At 41.3% G+C, this 8156-nt stretch overlaps 1 protein-coding gene across 10 annotated transcripts in view; it reads left to right on the top strand.

Moving 5' to 3' along the window:
* Nucleotides 1–8156, top strand: part of MTUS2 (microtubule associated scaffold protein 2) — a 588550-nt gene that overhangs the window by 151809 nt on the left and 428585 nt on the right. The gene's annotated exons all lie outside the window — the stretch shown is intronic.

Below are 8156 nucleotides of genomic sequence, written 5' to 3'. Positions count from 1 at the left end.
ACTTTGCAGATGTGATTCAGATTGTGGATGTTTAATTAAGGAGATTATCTAGAAGGTCCCAGGCCAATCACACAAGCCCTTAAAAGCAGAGAGCTTTCTGTGGGTGAGGTTAGAGGTGCAGAAGAAGGAGAAATCAGAAATTTAATACAAGCGAGGAACTGACCTGCCACATGGAAAGGATGAGGAGTATGAGCAGCCTATAGAAGCAAAAACCAACCCCCTACTGACAGACAGCAAAGAAACAGAACCTTAATCCTACAACTGCAAGGAATTTAATTTGGCCAATAATCAAGCAGATGAGCTTGGAAGCTGATTCTTCTCCAGGGTTTCCATTCGGGAATGTGGCCCTTGATTTAGGCTTTCTGGGAATCTAAGCAGAGGACCCCTTTGGGCCATGGTATCCCTAAATTTTAGCCAGTATGTACTCCTACAGATCTGTGAGATGATAAATGTGTGTGTGTTCTTAAGCTGCTAAGTATGTGGGGGGTTTTGTGGTGGTTGTTGTTAAAATAGCCAAAGATTAATATATTCATGTTTTGCACCCAGACACACTTAAAAATTAGTCTTATAAAATATTAAGAAATCTTACTGTGCTCATCACTTCATAGAACATTCATGATGATACAGTTGTTTTCATGATAACATTTAATGCACAAACTGAAACAAATTAATGTTTTTAAGTTTGGAACAACTTGTTGGGGAGCTTTATATTGATTCCACTTATCAAGAAACATTATTCCCTTAAAAGAATTGAACATGGCATCCAGAAGAAAATTAAATAGACACACTTTTTCTTTTGGGGGGACATATTTTAATTTCAGACATACCATCAGAAGGAACTTTAGTTGTGCTTAGCTAAACTACATGATGGATTTTGAAAAGGAAGTAATTTTTTAGATTACTTGAGGCCTTTGGGGGTATATTCAGTGTCTGACAGGTCAATTTATTGATTTTGTAAATATTGGAAATACATTGATTATAATAGTCCAGGCCTTCACACTTAGTTCTTTTCCCAAGGGACATTTTATCCTCTGTTTTTTTTTTTTTTTTCTTCTTTTTTCCTTTTAATTATTTGAACCCAGCACTATGCTTACACCATTGAAAAAATTTAAAGAGATATTAGAAGACTTACTGCCACCCCCATTCTGCCCTTCCCCTCCATCCTGTTGATAGTTGGGTCAGTGTGTCTATCTGTGTATATGCCTAGTATATCTGGGGGGGAATTCTTTCATATTTTTAAAAGATTTTATTTATTCATGAGAAACACAGAGAAGCAGAGACATAGAGGGAGAAGCACTCTCCATGTGGGGAACCCGATTCAGAACTCTATCCCAGGATCCCGGGATCACAACCTGAGCCAAAGGTAGACGCTCAACCACTGAGCCACCCAGGTGTCCCTGGGGGGATTTCTTTGTGTATGCAAACAAATGCAAACATGTTTCCTCCCCTCCTCTTTACAGGAAAGTTAGCACAAGCTATACACACTGTTCTTCCTTGTTTTCCTCACTTAAGGGTGCGTCCTAGAGCTCTTCCAATATCAGAACACAGAGGGTTGTATAGTAATTCTTTTGGGGTTAGGGAGTAAATTTGCCCTCATTAATGTGACCAGCTTTCTTTAGATGGCTACTTGGATAGTTTCTGATGTTTTTCGTTTACAAACATTGCTATATATTGCATGTGCATCTGTGTGATAAAATCTTAGAAATGTGATTGTTGGGTTGAAGGTAAATGTATTTGTAATTTTGATAGTTGTAATTTGATAGACCATAATATTGCTATTTAAATTTTTTTCTTTTAGTCTCTCACCAGGAATGTCTTAAGGAAATTATTTCCCTACAGCAAATGTGGCCATGTAGCTTATCTTTCAAACTTTGGAAAGTGAAAGTGACTCTATTAATAAGCACACTGGCGCAACTGGCATGAGCTAGGACTTTGCTGGCAACCTGGGACATATCTTGACTTAACTTGTAATGTTATCAACAGAATGTGCTGTGAAACTTTCACATTTTTCCCCAGGGACCTTGAATGGAATTAATGTTCAAAAATAATGAGTTAATGAGACCAGCCTTTTAAAGTAAAGTTACTGATGATGGCTGGGCAACAATGTGAATGTACTTAATGCCACTGAACTGTGCACTTAAATGTGGTTAAAATAGTAAGCTGTATGTTGTGTATATTTTATCACAATAAAACAACACTAATTAAGATACCAATACATGAAGCTATGTAGATCAATCTCAAGCAGTTACAAATAAGGAAAGAAGGCAATTTCAAAAGGCTACATGTCATATAATTTGATTCATAAGATATTCTTGGAAAATGTGAAACACTAGGAACAGAAAATAGATCAGTGGTTTCTAGGAGCTGGGAGCATTAGGAGAGTTGACTATAAAGGAGCAGAGGCAAGTCTTGGAGGGTGATGGAACTATTCTATACCTTGATTGTAGTAGTCATTACATGTATGCTGTGTAATGTGCTTGTCAAAACAGTTTAGCTATATACTCAAAGGGGTCTATTTTGCTATATGCAAATTATGCCTTGATCAAAATACATGAAAAAGAAATAGAATTTAAAAAGCAAAGCTACTCAGTATTGTGTCCCTTGCTTTGCTTTGGCAAAGATGTCATGCCCAATTTGGTATTTTGTTCTGGGCAAGGGTAGCATGACCTGAGTGGCATTTGCCACTGGGCCTTTTGCCCAGTGCCCATTTGTGTCGCTTGCATTTTTCTAGTTGGTGGTGGTCCTGTTGTCTCAAGAAAGTCTGGCTCTGTGCCCAGGAATCTCACATATGCCAGTGTTGGGAGTCTAGGGCCAGCCTGGCTGGTAAGTTTGCCATTGCAAGGCTCACGTGGGTACTAATAGATCTCCTCCTCTGCTCTACCTAGAAGGAGTGAGGAAGTCAGTGTGTGTGTGTGTGTGTGTGTGTGTGTGTGTGTGTGTGTGTATGAGAGAGAGAGAGAGAGATCTGAGGATTCTATCTCATGTCTCTTGGGGTTGGGAAAGGATTCATGTGCTCTGAACCAGTTTAGGCTATGACCGAGGGTACCTGTTGATGGTCAGGGTAGAAGAAGGGGATGAGGAGATAGTATGTAAAGGAGACAGAATCAGTTTGGGAAGATGAGAAAGTTCTGGAGATGGATTGTGGTAAAGGTTGCATAACAATATGAGTGTACTCAATGCCACTGAATTTTACACTTAAAAATGCTTAAAATGGTAAGTTTTAAGTTATGTATGTTTTCCCATAAAAAGAATCTTAAAAAATCAAGTCCTAGGAGAGTAAGGTGAAGCAGGTGTGCCTCAGCAGCAAAGCGCAGGCAGGGTAACCTGCAGCCTCCCTCAGGTGATCACAGGGAGGGCACCAGTGCTGCGATGAGGGCAGGTTCCACATCTGTGTATATCATCTCTCACTTCTTGTCCATAGAGGGTCGTGGCTAGCAAAGGCAAATGCGCTATAGTTCTCTGAAGTTGGGTCGTCTTAGTATCATGCATGCTGTCCTGGGGGTGAAGGTAAAGCCAACGTACTGAGCACCCTGGAGCCTGAGAGCAGGCTCTGCAGGCAGTGTCTGCTGGTAGATCTGTCCTTTTCTGTTTCTCTAGAGAGCCGTAAGTTGTCACTTGGTCCTTCTTGAACCACCCCCCCCAAGTCTTGCCCCCCGCCCCGGGGAAGGTCTTATGAATTGCAGATAGTTCTGGGGGCTTTTCTGCTCCTGCTCAGTCAGGTCTTGGCTGGCTGCAGCATGGGTCCTGTCACTACCAACTCACTCTGGTCTGAGGTGGGAAATGTAGGTGAGAAGCCTCAGGCTCACTCCACAGTCATCTGGTGCAAGACATGCCCCTTAATTTTCTTGGCATTGGCACAGGAGGGAGGAGGCAGTGGTGAATGGGTTGGGTCTCTCTTGGCTACACGGATTACCTAGTGGGGCTTCATTGAGCTTCTGATGCTGTATTTAACAAAGCCCCTGATTTAGGGTTTACTCATCTTACAGTATAATACTCTCATAATATTCTTAATACTGATAATACTCTTTCTACCTAGGACTTAAGCAAAGGCCATGGGCTGGGCTGGAGTCTACAACTCTGAGATTACACTCAACACTCTACACTCAACACTGTGAGTTCTAGACATCATGAGGGCCCATGGTGTCTTCTTCTGTCTCAGTGAAGTGTGAGGGCCTCCACTCTGCATCCTTTAGGATCCTGTCCACCTCTCCAGCCCTTCACAGATGTCTAACTTCTCTCATACATTGGGTGACTGTCACTTGGGCTCGAGCTAATCCCCCTGCAACATACATTGTTATTCACATACAGTGTCCATATTATATAATTGTGCTGTCCAATACCTACAGCCAGAAACTACATGTGGTTACTGAGTAGTTAAAACGAGATTCACTGCAAATACAAAATGCATACCAGATTCTGAAGACTTAGTATGAAAAAAAATGTAAAATGCCTCCTTTATTGAAATGTTGAAATGATAACATTTGGGATATATCGGGTGAAATAAAATACATTATTAACATTCATTTCACTTGTTGGATTTCACTCTTCCAAATGTGGCTACTAGAAAATCTAAAATTACACATATGGCTCACATTATATTTCTGTTCGTCAGCACTTTTCTAGGGCAGCAGTGCCACCTGGAAGCTTGGGGGAAAGTCAGATTTTTACGCCCCATGCCAGGTCCAAGGACTCAGACTATGGGGTGGGGCCCAGGGAGCTGTACTTCACAGGTGATTTTGGTTCATGCTTAAGTTTGAGATCAATGGCTCTAAAGCCACACTGTTTCAGTGAGTTTCTAGGTCCCTGGTTATTTTATTGGAAGCATTTACAATGGAAGGAAATGAATAAGAGGGAAGAGCCAACCAGTATCAGTGAATGGATGCTGGGTTATTTGTGGAACTACTGTCAGGGAGTGACTTTTATCAGTGGGGCTATACACATTGACTTTGGATCACAGCTCACTCCAAAATGGGCTGTATGATGCCCCCTAGAACAGCAGCATTTGTTTGGACTCTTGCTTTGCTCTGGGTTCTCTTGGTCTCTCTCTGCTCTTTTACTCATCTGGCCTGTGACCCCCTTTATTTCTCTTCTGTGTCCAGTCCCATGTTCAGGGGGCTTGATGATGGAGTTTGGCTTTCCCTTTTCTTTGTTCCCTGAAACGAAGGCTTGCGCTCATCCTGGGTTTTTCCTACTACTTGATGCACTTGAATTGATGATTATTGAGGAATCCTGTGAATTCGCTGGATTCTGAATGGTTTCTTCATTCTGCTTAGACAGAAAGGAAAAGAAGATGTTCAGAAGACTATGTTAAGGGAAGAGTGTGAGTTTGCAGTGATTTTTGAAATTTTACATAGTTAAGTCTCTTAAGGGAAAATCAGACTCCCCAAGATGTCTTTCCCTCCCTTCATTCCTCATGGGAAAAATTTGACTTCTTCCTAATAAAAGGGGTCCTTATGAGAGTTCTGCATCTGGTTTTGATGAGACCACATGTATTTTGAGCAAATCACTTGCCTTTTCAGTGCTTCCAACTCACAGTCTGCAAAACAGACTTAATGGTTTCCAGTGCTGCATACAGCTGGCAGCTCACTCCTGGATTGTGTGTAGAAGTACATCGTACATATGGTACAGTGGTTAAGGTTGCCCGAATTGCCTTTGACATCTAATGAAGCTAGATGGGTTCTTTTTGAATCTTGGTGATCTCATTTGTAAAAGGTGATAATGTAGGACCTAGTACTTTCTATAAGCCCCATGTGGCCAGATATGTGTAGTAATTTGCACTTTTTCAGATTTCTGGGTTGTGTCTATACTACAAGAAAATGACATTCCAGGAGGGCCTTGGGCAACACCCTGCAATCACATGCATTAATAGTTCTGAAATAAAACATATGGGCATCTTCGCTAAAGTGAGATTGAAAAACGACTATATATAGCTTCATACCAGTTTAGGTAATGTTTTGCCATTAAATGATTTATAAAAACAGTCAGTTGTCAGATCTTTTGGTATTCAGGATTGTGGATAAGGGATTGTGGACTTTGGTAGTGACTGTGTTGTTTGAAATAACGGAATAAACTCAGATTAGCAAATGCACAGCTTTGGTTTATTTTGGAATGGTTGAGGAATGCCCTGGGTTGGGAGGGGATTCCAAAATGCTGAGACTTATGTCAACCTTTAATGGTTGATATTGATGCCAGCAACCTAAGAATACTGTATGTCAGTGTGCAGAAGGATATATGGATGTTCCCAGACATTGGTGACTAATGTTGTGGTTTCTATTTTTAGATAGGAAAAAAAATCATTTGAATACATCCTTGAATCTGTGTATACATACGTGCTCTACAGAGTTTTACTTCTATGAAAATATAACCCCAAGTTATTACAAAAACACACAATGATAGGTTTGCTGTGATGATTGAATATGATACTGTGTGTACAGTGGATACACAGCACAATGGATAGCACAGTGTGTGGTCCTTAGAAACTCAATAAATGTTAACTGTGTATTATTTTGTTATTATAATTATAGATACTCATAAGTTACATTGCTTATTCTTACACCAAATAAGATTATTCTTTATCAAAATCTGCTTCTTATGTTTTAAAATGCTTTCAGCGAGGAGGAAATTATATTCTTATATTTTTTAAAGCTTATCTTAGATTTTCCCGGGATTTTAACTTCATGACCTTGGTAATTTTATGTGTAAACATAAATGGTGGTTAATTTTGTGTGCCAATTTGGCTGGGCTATGGTGCCCAAATACTTGGCCAAACATTATTCTGGATGTTTCTGTGAGGGTGCTTTTTGGACAAGATTAACATTTAAATTAGTGGACTTTGAATGAAGCAGATTGCCTTCCCTAATATGGGTGGGCCTCATCCAATCAGTTGGAGGCCTAGATAGAACAAATGCTTGCCCTCTCTCATCACCTCCCCCCTAACCCCAAACCCCTGCCCTACCCTCCCAGCCCTGGCAAGAAGGAATTCTGTCAGCAGATGGCTTTTGGACTTATGTTGCAGCATTGGCTCTTCCCTGGGTCTCCAGCCTACTGGCCTACCCTGTAGATTTTGAACTTACCAGCCTCCATAAATGCATGAACCAATTCATTAAAATCAACTCATCAGTCTCTCTTGCTGTCCTTTTCCATCTATGTCCCCGTGCATGAGCACACACCCTCACACACCTTTTTGTCCTACTGGTTCTGTTTCTCAAGAAAACCCTGATGAATGCACCTTCTCTTAACTTCATTTGGTTTCTTAACTTATACAATAAGAGGATGGAGGATTATTTCCAAGGTTTCCTGTAACAGTGTGAGAAGACATTTGGATCTAAAGCAGTTGGATTTGGTATTTGGAAGATGTCCAAGATGGCTCAGGCCATCCACTGGGAGGATGGGGCAGAAAAGGGAGTGGGGCCTTGGCCAGGGGGATGGAGACACTGAGCTTAGTTTAGAGCTGGTGATGGCCTGAGGGGAATCCATAGGGAGGTATCCAGAGGGCACTTGGGTTATTGTTATCACAGGATGATGGTGAGTTATAGAGAGATGTTCATTGACATAGGACATAGAACCTTACCCTGTTGCATAGAGCACAGTCCCTTGTGCAAACTCTGGGCAGGCGGAGCCAGCTTGCCTACATCAGGACCCACAGGGGAACCCAACAGCTGGGGCTTCTACTCAGTGCATCATAGTAAAGATGCATAGTAAATATCCCAGTGTCCTGGAGACTGTGGCCACAGGCCTGCCTCCTTACCAGATAGGAATAACTGGGACATAAGAATCCCTGAATATTTACTCTGGCCCCTGAGGAATGTTGATCACTTTCCTGAGCATAGGATCCTCAAACAGAACCGGCCTCAAGTGGCCTGAAGTCTGTTCCTCCAGAGGCTGATGCTCCACTGGAAGGCCTGAACTGGAGAGGTTTATTGTCATTTTTCCCTTTGTTAATAGTGGCAATAATAATAGCTGGGTTTACTGATGATTGTTTAGTTTTAGTCACTTTAGAGCTGCACTGTTCCACTGAGAACCACTGGCCCTAGGGAACCATTAAATTTAAAATTAATAACATTACATAAAATTAAAATTTTAATTCTTCAGTCCCATTGTCCACATTCCAAGTGTTCTGTAGTCTGATGTAGCACATGGCTTCCACGATGGACAAC

This window comes from Canis lupus, chromosome 24 (genome assembly GCF_048164855.1).
Source record: "Canis lupus baileyi chromosome 24, mCanLup2.hap1, whole genome shotgun sequence".
Taxonomy (NCBI): domain Eukaryota; kingdom Metazoa; phylum Chordata; class Mammalia; order Carnivora; family Canidae; genus Canis; species Canis lupus.
This window is presented reverse-complemented; position numbering and strand designations above follow the sequence as displayed.